This window comes from Trifolium pratense, linkage group LG5, assembly GCF_020283565.1.
Source record: "Trifolium pratense cultivar HEN17-A07 linkage group LG5, ARS_RC_1.1, whole genome shotgun sequence".
Classification (NCBI taxonomy): domain Eukaryota; kingdom Viridiplantae; phylum Streptophyta; class Magnoliopsida; order Fabales; family Fabaceae; genus Trifolium; species Trifolium pratense.
In genome coordinates, this window is record NC_060063.1 from 42,316,236 (window position 1) to 42,338,806 (window position 22,571).

General features: G+C 35.4%; 1 long non-coding RNA gene across 4 annotated transcripts; it reads left to right on the plus strand.

The window, feature by feature from the left end:
* Window positions 1–13,953: 13,953 nt before the first annotated feature.
* LOC123887058 lies at window positions 13,954–17,354 on the plus strand. Of its 4 annotated transcripts, none has more exons than XR_006801332.1 (6): window positions 13,954–14,146; window positions 14,919–15,009; window positions 15,397–15,483; window positions 15,576–15,604; window positions 15,913–16,336; window positions 17,024–17,354. It is a non-coding gene; the product is annotated as an uncharacterized LOC123887058 (long non-coding RNA). The 4 variants fall into 4 exon arrangements; XR_006801331.1 differs by lacking the exon at window positions 15,576–15,604 and having other exon boundaries at window positions 13,957–14,146; window positions 15,913–15,990; window positions 16,302–16,336; XR_006801330.1 differs by lacking the exon at window positions 15,576–15,604 and having other exon boundaries at window positions 13,955–14,146.
* The last annotated feature ends 5,217 nt before the right edge of the window (window positions 17,355–22,571 follow it).

Sequence of the window (22,571 nt, forward strand, 5' to 3'; positions counted from 1 at the left end):
TCTTTAATAAGGAATCATGTACTGTGTCTAAACAATCTGATAACTCCATTATATTCAAAGGTCTGAGAAAGAACAATATTTATAAAGTTAATCTTTCTGATTTGAATGAACAAAAAGTGATGTGTCTTTTGACCTTGAGTGAAGAAAAATGGATCTGGCATAAAAGGTTAGGCCATGCTAACTGGAGGTTAATCTCTAAGCTTAGTAAGCTTGACCTTGTCAGAGGTTTACCAAAAATTAAATATCACTCAAACACACTTTGTGGCTCATGTCAAAAAGGAAAGATTACAAAATCATCTTTTAAACCTAAGAACATTGTCTCTACCTCAAGACCATTGGAACTTCTTCACATTGATCTTTTTGGGCCAGTTAACACTGCTTCAATCAATGGAAAGAAGTATGGATTAGTAATTGTTGATGATTACAGTAGATGGACTTGGGTAAAATTCCTAAGATCAAAAGATGAAGCTTATGATGAGTTTAGCATCTTCTGCAAACAAATTCAAAATGAAAAAGGCTACACTATTTTAAAAGTTAGAAGTGATCATGGTGGAGAATTTGAAAATGAACCTTTTGAAAACTTTTGTGAAAAATATGGCATTCTGCATGAATTCTCTTCTCCTAGAACTCCTCAACAAAATGGGGTTGTAGAAAGGAAGAATAGAACTCTGCAAGAAATGGCCAGAACCATGATGCATGAAACAAATGTAGCAAAGTTTTTATGGGCAGAAGCTGTAAACACAGCATGTTATGTTCAAAATAGAATCTATATCAGATCTAAGTTGAACAAAACTGCTTATGAATTGTTCAAAGGAAGAAAACCTGATATTTCTTATTTTCATCAGTTTGGATGTACATGTTACATCTTAAACAACAAAGTCCATCTAAAGAAATTTGATGCTAGAGGTTATAAGGGTATCTTTATAGGATATTCTGAACGCTCAAAAGCATACAGACTGTATATTTCTGAAACACACACTGTGGAAGAAAGTATGCATGTCAAATTTGATGACAAAGAGCCTGACCAAGTGTCAGAGCTTGTGGAAGGTTTGTCTAGATTTCAGGTATCAGAGGATCAATATTCAGATATTCCAAACTACTCAGAACATCCATTCTCTGAAGTACCTCTGAACACAATAGTTCCTACAGACTCTGAACAACCAAGAACAGAAGCATCTGCTGAACCTGATGTTGATGAGTCTGAAGATGATGAGCCCCCAAGAAATACTTTCAAATACAAGTCATCACATCCAGAGGAACTGATATTAGGCAACAAGGACAGTCCAAGAAAGACAAGATCTCAACTGAGAAATGAGGAATCATTAGTTGGTCTTATCTCAATGATGGAACCCTCAAAGATTGATGAAGCTCTGAAGGATGATGCTTGGATTGTAGCAATGCAAGAAGAGCTGAATCAATTCCAAAGGAATGATGTATGGACTCTAGTGCCTAAACCTTCACACAAGAACATTATTGGAACAAAATGGGTATTCAGAAACAAGCTGAATGAACAAGGTGAAGTGGTAAGGAACAAGGCTAGATTGGTTGCACAAGGTTATAGTCAACAAGAGGGGATTGACTATACTGAAACCTTTGCACCAGTTGCTAGACTTGAAGCAATCAGGTTACTTCTATCTTATGCTGTTAATCATGGAATAACCTTATATCAGATGGATGTTAAAAGTGCCTTCTTAAATGGTTTCATTTCTGAAGAAGTGTATGTTAAGCAACCTCCTGGTTTTGAAGATATCTCAAACCCAGAACATGTTTTTAAACTGAAGAAATCACTGTATGGTCTGAAACAAGCTCCAAGAGCTTGGTATGATAGACTCAGTAATTTCCTTCTTGAAAAAGGTTTTGAAAAAGGAAAGGTTGACTGCACACTCTTTAGAAAAACAACCAAAGAAGACATTTTAATTATTCAAATTTATGTTGATGATATTATTTTTGGTTCAACTAATGCTGCTTTGTGCAAGAATTTTTCTAAGATAATGCAGGATGAATTTGAAATGAGCATGATGGGAGAGTTGAAGTTCTTTCTTGGAATTCAAATCAATCAGAAGAAGGAAGGAACTTATGTTCATCAATCAAAATACACTAAAGAACTTCTGAAGAAATTCAATCTAGATGACTGCAAGATTATGAATACTCCTATGCATCCAACTACTAACATGGGCAAGTCAGATGATGAAGGAAAGGTAGATCAAAAGGTCTACAGAGGTATGATTGGTTCCTTACTCTATCTGACAGCCTCTAGACCAGATATTTTATTCAGTGTTTGCTTATGTGCAAGATTCCAGTCAGATCCCAGAGAATCTCATCTTACTGCTGTAAAGAGAATCTTTAGGTATCTGAAAGGAACAACTAATCTTGGACTTCTCTATAAGAAATCCAATGATTATGTGCTAAATGGATTCTGTGATGCTGACTATGCTGGAGATAAAATTGAAAGAAAATCCACAAGTGGCAATTGTCAATTTGTTGGTGAAAACCTTATCTCCTGGGCTAGTAAGAGACAAACTACTATAGCTTTGTCTACAGCAGAAGCAGAATACATTTCAGCAGCTAAGTGTTGCACACAACTACTCTGGTTAAAATATCAGTTAGAAGATTATCAGGTAAGCAGTAAAAATATTCCTTTATATTGTGATAATACTGCAGCCATTCATTTATCTAAAAATCCTATTCTACACTCTAGAGCCAAACATATTGAAATTAAACACCATTTTATCAGAGATTATGTTCAGAGAGGCATTATAGATATTAAGTTTGTTGATACTGAAAATCAATGGGCTGACATATTTACTAAAGCCTTATCTGTTGAAAGATTTGATTTTATAAAGAAACATCTGAACATGTTTTCAATCTCTGAATGAAAATTTTTTTTGGCACTTAAAGTGTAAGAGGTTATGTATATCAGAACTTATGATTCAGAACATCTGAAACATAAGCTCTGAAGTACTTGACTCTGATAGAGAATTTTTAAATAACTCAGAGGCTCTGAACTATTTTAGTGGGAAACGTTTAGTATTCACTGCTGAACAGTTGTCCATTAAAATAGCAGTTGCCGAGTAAATTTCTGCACGTGGTCTACGTGTGTCAGGTAGTGGGTGGTTAATGATGATTTTTGGTATTCAACTTTCTGTCAATTAGCGTAACTTCCCAAATTTGCTATTTTCGTGTTAACTGTACTCATTTAAATAAACTTACACAATACACTTGCACACTATTCACTTTCACAACCTACACTTTCATATTCTCTCTAAACCACCAACACAAACTTTCTTTCTCTCTCGTTAGTCTTTCCAAACCTCACCCTAATCTCCAACAATGGCTGGTGCTTCGTCTTCTTCTTCAAAAAGGATTCCACCGTTCATATTCAAGAACCTTCAGATTGTTGGGAACGAGATGGAATTCCCAGAATCTGAACTTACTTTTCTTTCAGAGAAGATGGTTGATTTCGATGGTCTACAAGCTAATGGGTTTGATGTTAAAAAGTACTTTATCGCTCAGGGATGGGATAAGTACTTCGACATGCTTAATGGTCCCATTTATCCAGATTTGTTGAAGAAATTTTGGATGAAAGCAAAGGTATTTGATAAGCATGAAGCTAAGAAGGAAGAGCTTGCTGCTATTGAGAGGAATCCTAGTCTGAAGGGTAAAACTAGGAAGGAAATGGGTTTGCTGGATTACACAGGTGTACAGATTAGGTCAAATATCTGTGGGATGAACATGGCAATCTCGCCTATCCATCTCAATGCTCTTCTTGGTCTACCTAACTCTGGGATAGAGTTAGATGTGTTTGAAAAGGATACAAGATACAGGGATGATCTTCTGCATCTCATTTGCACTGATTTCTCTTTAAAAGGGAAAGTAAAGGGTTTGACTGATGAATGTAGAGTTCTCTTCAAGATCATCCTAGCAGCTATCAGTCCAAGGGTTGGTGGAACTGATACAATCTCCTGGACTCATCGTCATCTGCTGTATTTTCTTCTGACTGAAAAGAAGGTTAATCTTGGAGATTATTTCTTTGAACGTATTTGTGAAGCCATTTTTGCAAGTAAATCTCAGAGGAAAACTACTATAGTTTATCCTAGGCTGTTGTCTGACCTTCTGCATCAAGGTCATGTTGTTCAGAACTTGAGGAAATTCCACCCTGAATTGGTTGAGAAGAGGTTTTATCCAGAAATTCTGAATGCTAACTTTCTGTCCAAGATGCGTTTGATTGCATCTAAGCCTGTTGCTCCCCCACAAGAGTTCACTGTTAGGCTTGAGGATCGTCTGTATGTGGATGGCTACCCACTTATATCTGAAGCTGATGCTGAGCATGTAATTCAAGGCTACTTGGAAGTGCTCAGAGAAGAAGGATTTGTTGTTGATAGGAGTATGGTTCCTCCTGCTCCTGTAAATCTGTATAACCCTAAGAGGAAACCAAAGAGAAAGGCTGAAGCTCAAGCTGATCTTCCTAAGCCAGATCTTCTGGTTCAGAAGAAGATTAAGGTAGAAAAAGCTATTGTTGAGCAAAGGACTAAGAGGAAGCATGAAGAATCTGCAAACAAGGCTGCTGAAGGAGCTTCCAAAAAGCCTATTGTTATTGAGGAAGATAGTTCAGACAGTTCATCTGAAGGATCTACGTCAGAAGATGAGACTGAATCTGATGAGGAGACTCTTGCTACTCGTTTGAGGAAAAGACCTGTTCCTACTCCTAAAGATAAAGGTAAGTCTACTGAGTATGTCTTCAATGAAAATGAGATTGGATTAGGTTACACCAAACCTCTCAGAACTGTTTTACCAACCTCTGATAACCCAACCTCTGATAACCCCCTATCTGAACTCGAAAAACATCTGAGTCCTGACCCTTTAAATAATCACCCTCCCTCTCATGAAACTCAACACAAATCTAGCTCACCTCCTAAACCTACATCACCTCAACCTGAACCTCAACCTAACATTCCACCATCTGAACCTCAACCTGATATTCCACATTCTGAACCAACCTCTCCTACAAAACAACCTTCTCCACACAAATCTCCTGAACCAAACCCTGAACATAAATCCCCTGAACCATCTCCTGAACATATTCACCCTGAATCAACTTCTGACATTTCATCACCTGAACCAACCCCTGAACCCCATCCTAACCCAAGTGCTGAACATGCTTCTCCTGAGCGTATTCACACTTGTGCTCCCAAGCCTGCTACTGAAACACCTACTCTCTCTACCATTCCCAATCCTTCACCCTCATCATCCAACACTTTTAGAAATCTATCCACTCAATTTCATGAAGACTTGCTTAGATTATCTACAATAAAGGACAGGTTCTTAGTTTGTCCTTCTGATGTGGACCTCGAAGTATCAAGCATTAAGGCAAGGATTTGCAATGCTTTGGATGTTGCTGCTGCAAAGGTTAAGGCTGTTATTGGTAAGCGGGATCTGGAAGGTATAAGCTTCATGAGGAACAATCTGGCTAGGGCTGAGTTGAAAAGGTTAACGCCATTCAATCATGAAGAGCATGAGCGTGCTAAGCTTGTTGCTATAGCTGCTGCTGTGAGGCGTATGTCTGAATTCAAAGATTGCTGGGTTGATTCTACTCTTCTGCAACGTCTTGAGGATCAGAGGATTGAGACTGAACGTCTAGAAGAAGCTGCTGCTAGAGTTGCTGAGTTGGCAAATGAGCTACATCATGAGGATGCCACAGAAGATGATGTACTGGATGTACTTGCTTCTCAGGATCAAGAGGATGTGCTAATGATAGACTATCCAGAGGAAGGTGAACCCTCTGATAAAGGAAAGGCACCTTTGATTGAAGAACCAGAACCTGTGATTGAAGATCAAGCTCCTGCTATGGCAGATCAGTTGCAGATTTTTCAAGAAGCCCTGAGGGAACAGCAAGAAGGTCTAGAACGTCAAAGAGCTGCTCAAGAGACATTGGAAACCAAGGTGGATGGTTTAGTTTCCAATGTGGGATCTTTGAATGACAAATTCGACCAACTCTTAGCCTATCTTAAGAAACCCTAGGATTCTATGCACTTGTTTTTAAATTTTCTTTATTTCCCTGTTTATCTTCTGAACAATTTTTTTTGGGTTTATCTATTTCAAGTTGTTTTGTTTATGTTTTGCTTGATTACTTTTTCATGTTCACTTGTTATTTTTTTATATAGGATCATAAGAACACAAGAACACACAATGCTTTTAAAAACGAAAATTTTTATTAATGATCTGATAATGTAGAGTACATTGGTAAAAAGAAAAAGAAAAAGACAACCTAATCCTAATCAGATGGATAAAACTCAGAAGAAATCTCTGATTTCTCCTCAGCATCCTCTGATGAAATTTCAATGGGATCTGGGTTTTGCTCTTGTTCTTCTTCTTCTTGTTCCTCTTCTGGAACATAGCCAGCCAAGAACTCCACATAGTCAGCATCATCTTCATTCTCTTCAGCTTCAGAGTCTGATGAGATGATTATTATCTCAGCATCTTGTGGTTTCTTGTTGTTTTTCTTATCCTTCTCTTCGTCTTCGCGTTTCTCTTCGTTCTTCTTTCTCTTAAACTCTGCGATGCGTAAACTAAATCTTTTCATTATTCCAACTTTCTCTTGCTTCACTTGTTTATTCTTGTTTTTACGTGAAGAAGGCATGTTAGCTTGTTCCTTTTTATAAACCCTTGAGCGCGTTGGTTTTTGTTTTTTGAAATTAATTCACCTTTGTAACAACCACTCTTCTTTCTTTGACTGTCTTGGTTATATAACTTTGTTTTACTTTTTGATAATGACAAAAGGGGGAGTAGTTACGCATTAATTGATATGTTCCAAAACTGAAACCACGCCTTTTATCTCGCTTTTATCTGTTAAATTAAAAGTTGTTACTTTTAAGTTGTTTTACGTATTTCAAGGTGGAGACTAAGTTAGTTGAAACTGAAATAAATTTCATAAGTAAGGATAAGTTAAGAGTGCAATTTTAACTTAGCCTTATGAGACTTAGGGGGAGAGCTTGCAAACCTCTCACTCTGAAGAAAGATATGAAATTTGTTTTATTTCAAAACATCTTAATCTTATACTAAATTAAATATCATGGATAAAACATAAAGTTCAGACTTTATGGAGTATCAATCTTAGGGGGAGCTTGCAAACCTCATAAACCTAAGAGAAACATGATAAGTTAATTTAACAACAATTGTCAATTAATACTTATGTTTGTCATCATCAAAAAGGGGGAGATTGTTGGAACAAAATTGATTTAAAAATGTTTGCCCCTAAATCTATAAAGGTTTTGATGATAACAAAGTATTAATAAACAATTGGAAGGACTAAAAATTTATTTTAAGTGTGCAGATATAAGCATCATATAAGTCCTGAGTGAAGTTCAGAGGATGTGAATTCAGAAGTTCACAAGCGCTCAGAAGATGTTGGACTTCAGAGGTTACAACGTTCAGAGGATGAAGACTTCAGAACTTCTTGTCTGTCTACAAGCTTCATCAAACTCTGAAGATCTCTTTGAAAGCTGTGAAGATTCCCTTTGCTAGTCAACTCTTCTACCAATGAAGAAAAGGACCTTTCAAGCCTGATCAGTTCAGCTACCTCTGTTTTGTCTGTCCTATCTTGAGAACGCGGGTCTTCAGTTTTGTTAGCTGAATAAGGAAAGTCCACTCTGCAGTAGTCAAAGTACCTGAAACTCTTTCTTAGTTTTGGATACAACCAAACTGCATCAAGACAGACTGCTAGGAGACAAAAGATTATCAACTCCAACGGTTCTTTTTGCAACGACTCTTTTCTAGTGGTATATATACTAGAAGGATCAGCTGCAACATATAACAATTATCAAGAATTGAACGTGCGCTGAACAAACTCTGAACTCTGTGATATACAAGCTCTGAACCTTTCTCAAGTGTTTTTGCACTTTAGCCAAATACTCTGTAATACTTGTATTTGCTCTCTTTAGGTTCATCTAAGAGCACTTGTATATTTTTATATACTTTATTGTTACGTGTGTAACTTAAGCTTGTGTGCTTAAGTGTGAGACTTAAGCTTGTGTGCTTAAGTGTGAAGTCTTAAGCTTGTGTGCTTGAGCATTGTTGAGAAGTCTCTTGCTTGTGTGCTTGAGCAGGTGTAATCTTGTGTGATTATAGTGAACTCCCTTGGAAGTGCAAGGGGACTGGACTACTCTCGTTTTGTGAGAGGAACCAGTATAAATTGCTTGTGTGATCTCTCTCTCTATCTCTTTAACTTGTTATTTATTGGGTTACTTTTCCGCTGCTAACATAGTTGAGTTAAGAACTTGAAAAAGTTTTAACTTAGCTAAAACACAATTCAACCCCCCCCTTCTTGTGTTTTCACACCTTCAATTAGTTGGTCTTATCTCAATGATGGAACCTTCAAAGATTGATGAAGCTCTGAAGGATGATGCTTGGATTGTGGCAATGCAAGAAGAGCTGAATCAATTCCAAAGGAATGATGTGTGGACTCTAGTGCCTAAACCTTCACACAAGAACATTATTGGAACAAAATGGGTATTCAGAAACAAGCTGAATGAACAAGGTGAAGTGGTAAGAAACAAAGCTAGATTGGTTGCACAAGGTTATAGTCAACAAGAGGGGATTGACTATACTGAAACTTTTGCACCAGTTGCTAGACTTGAAGCAATCAGGTTACTTCTATCTTATGCTGTTAATCATGGAATAACCTTGTATCAGATGGATGTTAAAAGTGCCTTCTTAAATGGTTTCATTTCTGAAGAAGTGTATGTTAAACAACCTCCTGGTTTTTGAAGATGTCTCAAACCCAGAACATGTTTTTAAACTGAAGAAATCACTGTATGGTCTGAAACAAGCTCCAAGAGCTTGGTATGATAGACTCAGTAATTTCCTTCTTGAAAAAGGTTTTGAAAAAGGAAAGGTTGACTGCACACTCTTTAGAAAAACAACCAAAGAAGACATCTTAATCATTCAAATTTATGTTGATGATATTATTTTTGGTTCAACTAATGCTGCTTTGTGCAAGAATTTTTCTAAGATAATGCAGGATGAATTTGAAATGAGCATGATGGGAGAGTTGAAATTCTTTCTTGGAATTCAAATCAATCAGAAGAAGGAAGGAACTTATGTTCATCAATCAAAATACACTAAAGAACTTCTGAAGAAATTCAATCTAGATGACTGCAAGATTATGAATACTCCTATGCATCCAACTACCAACATGGGCAAGTCAGATGATGAAGGAAAGGTAGATCAAAAGATCTACAGAGGTATGATTGGTTCCTTACTCTATCTGACAGCCTCTAGACCAGATATTTTATTCAGTGTTTGCTTATGTGCAAGATTCCAGTCAGATCCTAGAGAATCTCATCTTACAGCTGTAAAGAGAATCTTTAGGTATCTGAAAGGAACAACTAATCTTGGACTTCTCTATAAGAAATCCAATGATTATGTGCTAAATGGATTCTGTGATGCTGACTATGCTGGGGATAAAATTGAAAGAAAATCCACAAGTGGCAATTGTCAATTTGTTGGTGAAAACCTTATCTCCTGGGCTAGTAAGAGACAAACTACTATAGCTTTGTCTACAGCAGAAGCAGAATACATTTCAGCAGCTAAGTGTTGCACACAACTACTCTGGCTAAAATATCAGTTAGAAGATTATCAGGTAAGCAGTAACAATATTCCTTTATATTGTGATAATACTGCAGCCATTCATTTATCTAAAAATCCTATTCTACACTCTAGAGCCAAACATATTGAAATTAAACACCATTTTATCAGAGATTATGTTCAGAGAGGCATTATAGATATTAAGTTTGTTGATACTGAAAATCAATGGGCTGACATATTTACTAAAGCCTTATCTGTTGAAAGATTTGATTTTATAAAGAAACATCTGAACATGTTTTCAATCTCTGAATGAAAATTTTTTTTGGTTTTTAAAGTATAAGAGGTTGTGTATATCAGAACTTATGATTCAGAACATCTGAAACACAAGCTCTGAGGTACTTAACTCTGATAGAGAATTTTAAATAACTCAGAGGCTCTGATCTATTTAAGTGGGAAACGTTTAGTATTCACTGCTGAACAGTTGTCCATTAAAATAGCAGTTACCGAGTAAACTTTTGCACGTGGTCTACGTGTGTCAGGTAGTGGGTGGTTAATGATGATTTTTGGTATTCAACTTTCTGTCAATTAGCGTAACTTCCCAAATTTGCTATTTTCATGTTAACTGTACTCATTTAAATAAACTTACACAATACACTTGCACACTATTCACTTTCACAACCTACACTTTCATATTCTCTCTAAACCTCCAACACAATTTCTTTCTCTCTCGTTAGTTTTCCAAACCCTACCCTAATCTCCAACATGGCTGGACCTTCGTCATCTTCTTCATCAAAGATTCCACCGTTTATGTTCAAGAATCTTCAGATTGTTGGGAACGAGATGGAGTTTCCAGAATCTGAACTCACGTTTCTGTCTGAGAAGATTGTGGACTTTGATAGTCTTTCTGCAAACGGCTTTGAAGTTAAGCAGTACTTTACATCACAAGGATGGGATAAGTACTTCGACATGCTTAACGGTCCCATCTACCCGGACTTGCTTAAGAAATTTTGGATGAAAGCAAGAGTGTTTGATAAACATGAAGCAAAGAAGGAAGAAATTGCTGCTATTGAGAGGAATCCTAGTCTAAAGGGTAAAACTAGGAAGGAAATGGGCTTGCTGGAATTTACAGGTGTTCAGATTAGGTCTAACATCTGTGGGATGAATATGGCTTTCTCACCAATTCATTTCAATGCTCTTCTTGGTCTACCTAACTCTGGGATAGAGTTAGATGTTTTTGAAAAGGATACCAGATATAGAGATGATCTTCTGCATCTCATCTGCACTGACTTCAAACTGAAAGGGAAAGTAAAAGGATTGACTGACGAGTGCAGAGTTTTGTTCAAGATAATCCTTGCTTCTATCAGTCCAAGAGTTGGAGGGACTGATACAATCTCCTGGACGCATCGTCATTTGTTATATTTCCTTCTGACAAGGAAGAGAGTTAATCTTGGAGATTACTTTTTTGAACGAATTTGTGAAGCAATTTTTGCGAGTAAGTCTCAGAGGAAAACTACTATAGTTTATCCCAGATTGTTGTCAGATCTTCTCTATCAAGGTCACGTGATTCAGAACCTGCAGAAGTTCCACCCAGAACTAGTTCAGAAGAAGTTTTATCCAGAGATTCTGAATGCTAGTTTTCTATCCAAGATGCGTTTGATTGCATCTAAGCCTGTTGCTCCTCCTAAAGAATTGTCTGTTAGGCTTGAAAATCGTCTGTATGTTGAAGGCTACCCTGTTATTTCTGAAGCTGATGCTGAGCATGTAATTCAGGACTATTTAGAAGTGCTCAGACAAGAAGGTTTTGTTGTTGATAGAAGTATGGTTCCTCCTGCTCCTGCAAATCTGTACAATCCTAAGAGGAAACCAAAGAGAAAGGCTGAAGCTCAAGATGATCTACCTAAGCCAGATCTTTTGGCTCAGAAGAAAGTTAAAGTTGAACAATCTATGGCTGAGCAAAGGACTAAGAGGAAGCATGAAGAATCTGCTACCAAGGCTGCTGAAGGAGCTTCAAAAGAGCCTGTTATTGTTGAAGTAGACAGTTCATCTGAAGGATCTACGTCTGAAGATGAGACTGAGTCTGATGAAGAGACACTTGCTGAAAGACTTCGTAGAAGACCTGTTCCTGTTTCTAAAGATAAAGGTAAGTCTACTACATATGTCTTTAATGAAAATGAGATTGGAATAGGTTACACCAAACCTCTCAGAACTATTTTACCAACCTCTGATATTCCAACCTCTGATAACCCCCTATCTGAACTAGAAAAACATCTGAGCCCTGACCCTCTCAATAATCACCCTCCTTCTCATGAAACTCAACACAAATCTAGCTCACCTCCTAAACCTAAATCACCTCAACCTCAACCTCAACCTGACACTCCACCATCTGAACCTCAACCAGATATTCCAAATGCTGAACCAAACTCACCTATTCCTGACACCAAACCAACCTCTCCCACAAAAGAATCCTCTCCACATCCCGAACCAACCCCTGAACATAAATCTCCTGAACCATCTCCTGAACATATTTACCCTGAATCAACTTCTGACATTTCATCATCTGAACCAACCCCTGAACCCCATCCTAACCCAAGTGCTGAATATGCTTCTCCTGAGCGTATTCATACTTGTGCCCCCAAGCCTTCAGAGGCAGAAGTTGTGATTATTGACAACCCTGCTACTGAAACACCTACTCTCTCTACCATTCCCAATCCTTCACCCTCATCATCCAACCCTTTTGGTAATCTATCCACTCAGTTTCATGAAGACTTAGTTAGATTATCTTTGCTTAAGGACATGTTTCTAGTTTGTCCTTCTGATGTGGACTTGGAAGTGTCAAGCATTAAGGCAAGGATTTGCAATGCTTTGGATGTTGCTGCTGAAGAGATTAAGGCCGTTGTTAGTAAGAGGGATCTGGATGGTATAAGCTTCATGAGGAACAGTTTGGCTAGGGCTGAGTTGAAGAGGATTACTACTTTCAATCATGAAGAGCATGAGCGTGCTAAGCTTGTCGCTATAGCTGCTGCTGTAAGGCGTCTGTCTGCATTCACTGATTGCTGGGTTGATTCTACTCTTTTGAAAAATCTTGAGGATCAACGGATTGAGAATGAAAGGTTAGAAGAAGCTGCTGCAAGAGTTGCCCAGTTGGCAAATGAGTTGCAACAAGAGGATATTTCAGAAGATGATGTGTTGGCTTCTCAGAATCAAGAGGATGTGCTGATGATTGATTACCCAGAGGAAGGTGAACCCTCTGATAAAGGCAAGGCACCTTTGGCTGAAGAACAAGCACCTATGATTGAAGATCAAGCTCCTGTGATGGCTAATCAGTTGCAGATATTTCAAGAAGCCCTGAGGGAACAGCAAGAAGGTTTAGAACGTCAAAGAGCTGCTCAAGAGACATTGGAAACCAAGGTGGATGGTTTAGTTTCCAATGTGGGATCCTTGAATGACAAATTCGACCAGCTCTTAGCCTATCTTAAGAAACCCTAGGATTCTATGCACTTGTTTTAAGTTTTCTTTATTTCCTTGTTTACCTTCTGAACAATTTTTTTTTGGTTTATCTATTTCAAGATTTTGTTTATGCTTTGCTTGATTACTTATTTTATGAAATTTATATTTTCTTGATAACTAAGAACACAAGAACACACAATGCTTTTAAAAACGAAAATTTTTTATTCATGATCTAACCATGTTGAGTACATTGGTGAAACGAAAAAGAAAAAGACAACCTAATCCTAATCAGATGGATAAAACTCAGAAGAAATCTCTGATTTCTCCTCAGCATCCTCTGATGAAATTTCTATGGGATCTGGGTTTTGCTCTTGTTCTTCTTCCTCTTGTTCCTCTTCTGGAACATAGCTAGCCAAGAACTCAACATAGTCAGCATCATCTTCATTCTCCTCAGCCTCAGAATCTGATGAGATGATTATTATTTCAGCATCTTGTGGTATCTTGTTATCTTCTTTATCCTTCTCATCGTCTTCGCGTTTTTCTTCGTTCTTCTTTCTCTTAAACTCTGCGATGCGTAAACTAAATCTTTTCATTATTCCTACCTTCTCTTGCTTCGCTTGTTTACTCTTGTTTTTCCGTGAAGAAGGCATGTTAACTCGTTCACCTTTTTACACTACAACAAAACTGCTGATTAGCTTCAAATTATTTAGCGTCTGCCCCGACACAGACGTTACTAGAGTCCGCTTTAAGTCTAATTGGTAGACGCTACTGGTTTTATTTTTTAAATCTTTATTTTAATTGAATAATTATAATTAGTGTCTGCTTTCAGAGACACTACTGAGACGCTAAGTAAAAATAAAGAAATCCCTCATCTTAGAATCTGCTGAGGCGGACTCTAGTCATAAATAATTATATCATTTAATTTATTATATGTCTTAAAATAATTTTCCTTTTTTTCCCCCAAATCTCAAAGAACACAAACAAAACATCTTCGCCGTTCCTGAACCTTAACCCTATTCCGCGTTCATTCCGTTGAAGAACAATCACTTCGCCGTCCACTTACGCCGTTCACTTCCGCCGTCCATTCCGCCATCGAAGAAGCTCTCACAGTCAACAAGTTAGTTCCTTAACTCTTGTTCTTTTAATTTTGAGTTAGTGCATGTTTGGATTCCCTTCTGTTTCCATGTATTCTGTATTGTGACTCTTCTAAGTACCACTTGTATAGTTGTACTTGGTTGCTATTTTAAAAAAGCTTGTTGTTTTGTTGTTAGGTATTCTTCTATACTGTATTGAATTTAATCTTTGTGTTGAATTTAAGTTATTATGTTGAATTTAATCTTTGTGTTGAATTTAAGCTAGTTGTTTGGATGAGTTAGTTAATTTCTGTGTTATGTTAGAAACTAAGTTAACCAAAAGAAAGAAAGACATAGTTTTTTTAAGTTAGAACTATCAACAAACATGTTATGAACATAAGGAATTGACCCAACTGAAATATTGAATATGTCTTTTCATAAAGTTTAAATATTTGAACAGCAACTAATAACTATAAAAAAAGAAATAAGAAAAAGAAATCCTTTTTGTAGAACATAAAAAAAACAGGGGAGAAAATGAATAAAGTATATACCAATTTGTTTCCAAGTTGAATGGCAGCATCTTGATAGCTACTTTTCTTGCCGGGACTACTCACACAAAACACACAAACCCTCTTGAACTTTGATACTCTTATCTCACCATTTATCTCCATTTGTATTTGTTTCTTGCAACGTTACTAGTTTGTACTCACACACACTATGTGACTATGCTTATGTGACTATACTAGTTTGGTGTTGATCACAAGAGTTGTTATTCATTTATAGTTGTCTTTTTGACCCAATTTTTCTCTTGTGTAGGTTTATTGAGTGGATATGGATTGTGGCTGTTGTGGTGAAAACATGAATCACAAAATGAAAATGGATGAAGAATTCAACTTGGTTCCCATTTGTAAGGATACCTTCTTTCATCATTCAGTTGTGAGGCTATTGCCAAACTTCATTTTGCAATGTCTCTATTCTAGGCCTCTCTCTCTTTTTCCTTCTCACTGTATTAGTATTCTTTATATATTGATATGGTAAAAATAAGCTTACTTACTACTAGGCCAAACATGTCTCTTACTATGTTATGTGGTGTAATTGCATTGGAGTTGTGTAGTGTCATGTTTTAGACCAAATCTTGGTTATGAAATCAATTGAAAGAAAATGTTAACAAAATGGCTAATTCTATTTTATTTTCTCCCTTCTCTATCTCCCTGTTTATTCACTTGATTATTTTTCTTGTAACTCGCTCTTTATGTTCGGTTAATTTGATTAAATCAATTTGATACTGTGATAGATCTATGTGTTCACCGAATGAATTGGAATTTCTATGGATGAAGTTATGCCAAAGTATCTTATGGCTTTTCTTTACAAGTCTGCTAGGGTAAGTATTTTATGTTCTTATATGCTTCAAGAACCCTTTTGCAATGTATTCTATTCATTAATCTTCAGTTTTATGTTCTTATGTGCTTCAAGAACCTGCTGTTGCATTTCTATTCCTCTAGGTTTGCAAATTTAATCCTCTGATATTTATTTTTTGTTATTATCTAATTCATATATTTCTCTACTTTAACCTTATTTTCTGGATTTGTTTCTCCAAAAAGAAGTGCTGATAAAATTTTATTAGCAGTAAGAGAAACCACTCTTTTTAGTTTTTATGGAAGTATACACGTAAGATAAATCATGTTAGTGTCAAAAGAGATGCCCAATTGAAGGAAGTAAGAAAATCATGGTCGGGACCTTTTTATGCATAATCAATGTTGTGTATATTATATGCTGTAAAATTAATATCTGTTATGATTTGTATTTGCAGAGAGTCATGGTTTACATAGGAAAGGCATGGCATGTGCTGATTTGCAAGTTATTGACATCTATATATATATGTTCTAAAGTAAGTTCAAACACTCCTCTTTTGTATAGTAACTTATGAAAATGAAAATTTGTGTCTCATCTGTTATTTTGCTTTTGCTGTGTTGTTTGGTGTCCCGTTATTATGCATTTGATAGTGATAGTAATGTGTTTGTTGGTTGGGTTCTTTGTAAGTTGGAGGTTTGGTGGGAGGGCAATTGCATTCACTAGTTTTTGCTTATTGATTATATCAGTCTTAAGCACTTCTCTAATTTATTAACTAGTTTTTCGGTCATATTCTGATTATAATACGTCTACTCAATCTGCATCGACCAACATGTATGGTAAAACCAGCAGCTCCACCAACATATCCACTGAAATGGGGTGAGGTAGGTAAAAGATTCATTTTGTAAAATATTCACATCTTGGTGGTTTTTCATTCCACACTAATCCTATCACCTTGTGTTCTCTGAAGATAGTTATCAACATCAATAAAGAATATTCTTATTAAATATATTGGTTAAAGTTGATCTCTAAGTAGGGGTGTTCAAAAAAACCAAAACACTGAACCAAACTGAACTGAACCTTTATAATAAAGTTTGAGAACCAAACTGTGTTTATAAAAACAGTTTATTAACTGAACCATTGTTATAATAACTGGAACCAAACTGTAACTGAACCAGTGTGTTTATAATGTTTGCTTATAGTTTCTGTTGCTAGCAGAACCTCCAAGTGGCTGCTTCTCTTTCATAGTAAAAAATAGATTCTACTGCTACATCAATCAAATTAGGTTGCCTAAAGTACTTTTATATACTTAAAAGGAATCTATTCATGCAACAAATCAACTTAACTGATTTTGTAGCTCCTTACTCTAAGTTGATCTCTTTTGGTTTGGTTAAGAGTCAGGACTGTTATCTGGAACCTGGTCAATAGTTTTTTTTTTAACTTAACTGAATTGTGTGTCAACATATTGTTCATTTTCTCTTATATGAATGTGTGTCAACACAGTTTGTAGTTTTCACATATATATAAATTCTCTTGAAATTTATTGATGTTGGTCTCATGTTGATTTATAGGATGAATATCGGGAACATCTGACCCAAATGGCACAAACTGATGGTGGTGCTACTGGTGACACTCAAGAGGGTGATGATCACAGAAAATTTAAATATGGAAAACTGTTTCTGGGGGTAAGTCTCGGGGTAGGTGTTATGGTACCGGACACTTGGTTGTAAACCTTAGGTGTGTAGACTTTGTGGGTTATTTTGAAGTCAAGTCTAAGAGCTATTTTGATAGGTTATATATTTTGTGGGATATTTTGGTGTTGTATGTTTTGTGGGATATATATTTTTATGGATGTAGAACTTTTTGTTGCATTTTATGAGAAATAGATGGTCCTGTTAAGAATTGATGAATTTATATTTTAGATACATAAATACTAATTGTTAGTTGATTTTAATTTTCCATTAGCTAATTAAAATTCTATATTAAAAAATAAAAATAAATAAATTAGCGTCTGCCAAGCGGACTCTACAAGTGACGTTTTATAACAACAAAATATATTAGTGGCGTCAACCTAAAGCGGACTCTAGTAGCGTCTGCCTTATATACAGTTCACTAGCTTCAACGTAGTGTCTATTAAAGCGGACTCTAAGCTAGCGTCTACTAGACGCAACTGTTAGCTTCAGGCATTTAAGAGTCTGCCACGATGTAGACGCTAAGTAGACGCTAAAACGCTTGTAGCGTCCGTTTTTTGCCCTTTAGAGTCTCATTTTGGCAGACGCTTTAAGACAGTTTTCTTGTAGTGTTTATAAAACCTTGAGCGCGTTGGTTTTCGTTTTTGAAATTAATTCACCTTTGTAACAACCACTCTTTTTCTTTGACTGTCTTGGTTATATAACTTTGTTTTACTTTTTGATAATGACAAAAGGGGGAGTAGTTACGCATTAATTGATAAGTTCCAAAACTGAAACCACGCCTTTTATCTCGCTTTTATCTGTTAAGTTAAAAGTTGTTACTTTTAAGTTGTTTTACGTACTTTAATGCGGAGACTAAGTTAGTTGAAACTAAAATAAATTTCATAAGTAAGGATAAGTTAAGAGTGCAATTTTAACTTAGCCTTATGAGACTTAGGGGGAGAGCTTGCAAACCTCTCACTCTGAAGAAAGATATGAAATTTGTTTTATTTCAAACCATCTTAATCTTATACTAAATTAAAATATCATGGATAAAACATAATGCTCAGACTTTATGAAGTATCAATCTTAGGGGGAGCTTGCAAACCTCATAAACCTAAGAGAAACATGATAAGTTAATTTAACAACAATTGTCAATTAATACTAATGTTTGTCATCATCAAAAAGGGGGAGATTGTTGGAACAAAATTGATTTAAAAATGTTTGCCCCTAAATATATAAAGGTTTTGATGATAACAAAGTATTAATTAACAAATTGGAAGGACTAAAAATTTATTTTAAGTGCGCAGATATAAGCATCATATAAGCTCTGAGTGAAGTTCAGAGGATGTGAATTCAGAAGTTCACAAGCGCTCAGAAGATGTTGAACTTCAGAGGTTACAACCTTCAGAGGATGAAGTCTTCAGAACTTTATGTCTGTCTACAAGCTTCATCAACCTCTGGAGATCTCTTTGAAAGCTGTGAAGATTCCCTTTGTTAGTCAACTCTTCTACCAATGAAGAAAAGGACCTTTCAAGCCTGATCAGTTCAGCTACCTCTGTTTTGTCTGTCCTATCTTGAGAACGTGGGTCTTCAGTTTTGTTAGCTGAATAAGGAAAGTCCACTCTGCAGTAGTCAAAGTAACTGAAACTCTTTCTTAGTTTTGGATACAACCAAACTGCATCAAGACAGACTGCTTGAAGACAAAAGTTTATCAACTCCAACGGTTCTTTTTGCAACGACTCTTTTCTAGTAGTATATATACTAGAAGATTCAGCTACAACAAACAACAATTTATCAAGAATTGAACGTGCGCTGAACAAACTCTGAACTCTGTGATATACAAGCTCTGAACCTCTGTTAAGTGTTTTTGCACTTTAGTCAAATACTCTGTACTATTTGTATTTGCTCTCTTTAGGTTCATCTAAGAGCATTTGTATATTTTCATATACTTTACTATTACTTGAGAAAACTTAAGCTTGTGTGCTTAAGTGTGAAACTTAAACTTGTGTGTTTAAGTGTGAAGTCTTAAGCTTGTGTGCTTGAGCATTGTTGAGAAGTCTCTTGCTTGTGTGCTTGAGCAGGTGTAATCTTGTGTGATTATAGTGAAATCCCTTGGAAGTGCAAGGGGACTGGACTACTCTCGTTTTGTGAGAGGAACCAGTATAAATTGCTTGTGTGATCTCTCTCTCTCTCTTGTTATTATTTGTGTTATTTATCCGCTGCTAACTTAGTTGAGTTAAGAACTTGAAAAAGTTTTAACTTAGCTAAAACACAATTCAACCCCCCCTTCTTGTGTTTTCACACCTTCAGAGATGAAGAAGAAATAAAAGTTATTTCACTTTGGATGGATGGTAGTAATTTATAGTATTAACTAGTCCCACACCCGTGGGATGCACGGGTGTTATGCGGTATTTTATATTATAATAGTGTTGAATTCACTTCTTTCAATCAAATGCACAATAACATCTAAAACAATTAAAATAGAGACATATTATTTAGATTAAAATATCAATCAATATATGAGATTTAAATTAAAACGAAAGCTAATAATCATTACCAACTATTTTTTCTTCTTTAGTTGAATTCAAAATATCTTGGAATGGCATAAAGTCAAAATGGTTCAATGGAATGTGTGGAGCATCGATCTTGGTAAATGTAATAGTGTGCGATGCACGGACATTATGCGTTGTTTTATAATGAAGCGTCAAAATATTATTTGTATAAATAGTAAATTAATAATTGAAACAATAGATGTTATCAAAATAATATTAGCAATAAAACTTAATTAAAAATATTAACAATATGAATTATATTTGTAATTGCATTTCAAACAATTTATTTGTAGTGTTTCGTAAATATCATGCAAAGTCCCACTACAGAAATATCACAAATTAGACAATAAGAATGCTAAGAAAAAAAATAAATATTGAATATTAAAAGGGAAAGAAATGAAGAAATAAGGATGAGAAAGAGGGTTGGGTAGAAGGGTTATACAATGACTATGATAAAGTGTTAAAATAGAATAAAGAGCATCAAAATCTATATATACTTGCAAAATCAACAATATAGTCTCACTCGTTAAATACAAAGAAAAAGAAAGATACAATAAAATCATAAAATTTCAGAAATATATCATTCTTCTACAACACTAATAACCCTTCCAAATAGAAATTTCACATGCCCATATATGTATGAGGAGGGATATAAGACATGTATATTATAAAATAATTAATTCACAAAACCGTTTTTATTATAGTGGGAATGTCAATCAAAAGGCTTGACACTAAAAATATTAAAAGATGTGATTGTTTCACTTATTATCTAACTCTTGATTTATCCACAAAAAGAAATGATCTAAAGGCTATGATTGATTGATATAATTAGGGTTAGGATTAGTGGTAGGAGAACTATCTAGGATTTATATATATAGATTTGTTTAGGTTTTAGTTTTATACTATTTTATATTTCTTATTTGAGGTCGTTGCAATTTGTGTTTTTGTGATGCATTGTTTTTAATTTATATTTTTGGTCTTGGAACATATTTATGTATTTTAGTCCTTCATTTTGTTTACATTCGCTGCTATTGAAATAGCCTTTTTAGCTATATTTTCAGGGAACCCTCCCATTTCATAAGTATTTTGCCGAGTTTAACGACAGCTACCCAATATTCATAAGATCCTTTTTCTGATGCTCACATTTTGAAATAAGTGCTGCATATTTAAATATTTTTAGAGTATGTGTCATCGTTATGCTCAAAATATATAGGGAATGTGTGAGTGAGTGGGTAAGGATATAACACACACCAGACAAGTGACATATAGTTACATGTAACGAATAAATGATCAGTTGACTTAGATTCCTCTACAACCTCCTTGTAATCTTGACCTTCAAAAATGCTGGAGTTTCGCCTACGCCATAAAGACCAAAGAACCGCATTCCAAATCAATATTTTCCACAGTTTTTTCCGAAACCCCAATCCCCACAAATAATTCGATAATGTGAAAAGGTTTGGGGGTAGGATTAAAACCACATTGATCTTATACTACACCTTCGATGAAAACGGACAGTGGAGAAATAGATGAACTGAATTTTTTGCATTACAACCGCACAACACACAGCCCTCAATAGGTAGCACTACTCCCTCCCCGTCGTTGTAAATTGACACGCATGCGGATTCTATCCAACAACAGTTGCCAAACGAAAGTTGTCACCTTCGACGGTGCATTACTCTGATATGATTTTTTGTGTTTTTGTATTGCGGAATTTGGTGAGATATAAATTTAGGGAGAAAACTCTCCTCAAATATAGGGTTATATGAAGAATACTAAAGTTCTTGTTTTATTAATTATGCTTATGGCTCTATATATAGAGCTACATAAAAAACAAATCATATATTTTTAAAACAAAACTAATCCTATAATAAATTCTAAACAAATCTTAAATATTCTAAATAGAAATATAAATCATAAAACCTAATATTATCATATTTTAAATATAAATCTAAATAATATTTAAATATAAGATCTTCAGAAGATATTTAGGCATATTATTCTCAACACTCCTCCTTGACTGAATATCTTTTGTGCGTATCCAATCTGAGCTTCTTGAAAAATTATTCTTCTTGTTTTGATTCTTCTTCTTATCGTAAGCTTTAGCATCTTTGTGCCTTGTGGACTTCATGGTAGAAACATTGCATTTGTTATGACTTTTAGGTGATTTTTCACAAGCATATTTATTCTCCTCCTTAACTTGAAATTTCTTCAAAATACCTGAATCTTCGCGATCTTCTTTGAATTTAAGTTCTTTTTTCTCTTCAATAATATGATCATTCTTCATTAAATCTAAAACAAATCTTTTGCCTTTAATCTGAGATGTGATCACTTCCTTATTGTTTTGATCCTTAATCACACAACTTTTATGTTCAAATATCACTTTATAATTTTTCTCCAACAACTGAGCAACACTTAAAAGATTCTGATTAATTTCAGGAACATATAAAACATTGGAAATTTGTTTCATACCTGCATGAGTTTTAATTGAAATTATTCCAATGCCTTCTACTGCAATTTGTTCTCCATTCCCAATTCTGACTTTGGAAATAGAAGTTTTATTGAGCTCTTTGAAAAGATCTCGATCATAAGTCATATGGTTTGTGCAACCACTGGCAATGAGCCATTCTTTTGACGGTTTGTTGGTTGTAAAACCTGAGATTGCAAGTAGTAGTTCCTGGTCTTCTTCATATTGTTCATGAGCAATGTTAACATCTCCTTGTTGTTGTTGTGATACCTTCATTATATGACCTAATTTACCACATTTTTCACATTTTGCATCAGGCCTCCACCAACAATTCTTTGGTGAGTGATTATCCTTTTTGCAATGAGGACATGGTTTGTGTTGGTATTTCTTTCCAAAACCTTTTGCTAGACATATACCATCTATAGTTCTT